Genomic DNA, 2,260 nt, shown 5'->3' with positions numbered 1-2,260 from the left:
CCTCTACCTCTTCGCGAGGATCTTCTGCAACAGGGCCCGTTCATCTATCAGGACTTACCTCGGCTGCGTTTGACAGCATGGAAGTTGAATGGCTGATTCTAGCCAGAAGAGGGATCCCTAACAAAGTTATCCTGACTCTGATCCAAGCCAGGAAGGGGGTAACGTCTAAACACTACCACCATATTTGGAAGAAATACGTCTCTTGGTGTGAGAGCAGAACTTATTCTGCGATGGAATTTCACCTGGGACGTTTCCTGCTTTTTCTGCAGGCAGATGTGGATGTGGGCCTACGTCTGGGCTCCATAAAAGTCCAGATTTCAGCCTTGTTAATTTTCTGTCAACAACAATTGGCTTCTCTACCTGAGGTCCAGACATTTTTGAAAGGTGTTTTGTGCATCCAACCTCCATTTGTGACTTCCATAGCACCTTGGGATCTCAATTTGGTGCTGCAGTTCCTCCAATCGGACTGGTTTGAACCATTACAGGAGGTAGACATAAAATATCTTACGTGGAAGACTGTTACACTGTTGGCCTTGGCTTCAGCAAGACGTGTGTCAGAGCTGGGGGCTTTGTCTCACAAGAGCCCCTATTTAATTTTTCACGAGTACAGATCTGAACTCAGAACTCGTCAGTAATTTCTTCCGAAAGTGGTGTCTGCGTTTCACATCAACCAACCTATTGTGGTACCAGTTATCACCGTCACTTCCGCTACTTCAAAGTCTTTGGATGTTGTGAGGGCTTTGAAGGTATACATAAGGAGGACAACTCGTCACAGGAAATCCGACTCGCTGTTCGTTCTATATGATCCCAATAAAATTAGGTGTCCTGCTTCAAAGCAGACAATTGCACGCTGGATCAGGTTCACTATCCAGCATGCTTATTCCACGGCAAGTTTGCTGGATCCAAAATCTGTACAGGCCCACTCTACTAGGTCGGTGGGTTCTTCCTGGGCGGCTGCCCGGGGTGTCTCGGCTTTACAGCTCTGCCGAGCGGCTACTTGGTCTGGTTCGAATACGTTTGCTAAGTTCTACAAGTTCGATACTTTGGCCTCTGAGGACCTTCAGTTTGGTCAATCTGTTCTGCAAGAACCTCAGCACTCTCCCACCTGGTTTGGGAGCTTTGGTACATCCCCATGGTACTAAATGGAACCCCAGTATCCTCTAGGACGTAAGAGAAAATAAGATTTTAATTAACTACCGGTAAATCCTTTTCTCGTAGCCCGTAGAGGATACTGGGCACCCGCCTGGTGCTTCGTTCGGTATCAATTTGGATGGTCGACCATGTTATGGTCGACCACTATTGGTCGACATTGACATGGTCGACGTGGACACATGGTCGACACATGAAAATGGTCGCCGCATAAAAGGCCGACACATGAAAATGTCGACATGAGGTTTTTTTTTAAATTCTTATGGTGAACTTTTTCATACTTTGCGATCGACGTGGACTACGATTGGGAATGGTAATCTGTGCCGAGCGCAGCGGTATTGGAGCGAGGCACCTTGCCCGAAGCACAGCGAGCGAAGCGAGCCATGCAGGGGATGCGGTGCACTAATTGGGATTCCTCATCACTTTACGCAGAAAACGACACCAAAAAAGTAAAAAAACGCATGTCGTCATTTTCATGCGTCGACCTTTCATTGGTCGACCATTAATACTGGAACCGCTTTGTTCTTCCTGCACTGTTACTTGGTTAAGTATTGTTGGTTCAGCTGTTGCTGTTCCTGTTTAAAGTTGGGTTAGCATAGCTTTCCTCTGTTTTGTGTGTGTTGGTTCGGAATCTCACTACTATCTTTATCTATCCTTCTCTCAAAGTATGTCTGTCTCCTCGGGCACAGTTTCCTAGACTGAGTCTGATAGGAGGGGCATAGAGGGAGGAGCCAGCCCACACTATCAAATTCTTAAAGTGCCCATGGCACCTAGTGGACCCATCTATACCCCATGGTACTAAATGGAACCCCAGTATCCTCTACGGCAGGCATGTCCATACTGCGGCCCTCCAGGTGTTGAGTAACTACACATCCCAGCATGCCCTGACACAGCTTTAGCATTTTCTGACAGCAAAACTGTGTCAGGGCATGCTGGGATATGTAGTTTCACAACAGCTGGAGGGCCGCAGTTTGGACATGCCTGCTCTACGGACTACAAGAATAGGATTTACCGGTAGGTAATTAAAATCCTAGTTTTTAACATTTCTTAATAGAAGCATTGAGAAAATACAAGAGCATTTTTGTGTGAGCAAACAGTATACAGAAAAGTA

The sequence above is a fragment of the Pseudophryne corroboree genome, chromosome 6 (assembly GCF_028390025.1).
Source record: "Pseudophryne corroboree isolate aPseCor3 chromosome 6, aPseCor3.hap2, whole genome shotgun sequence".
Classification (NCBI taxonomy): Eukaryota; Metazoa; Chordata; class Amphibia; order Anura; family Myobatrachidae; genus Pseudophryne; species Pseudophryne corroboree.
This window is presented reverse-complemented; position numbering follows the sequence as displayed.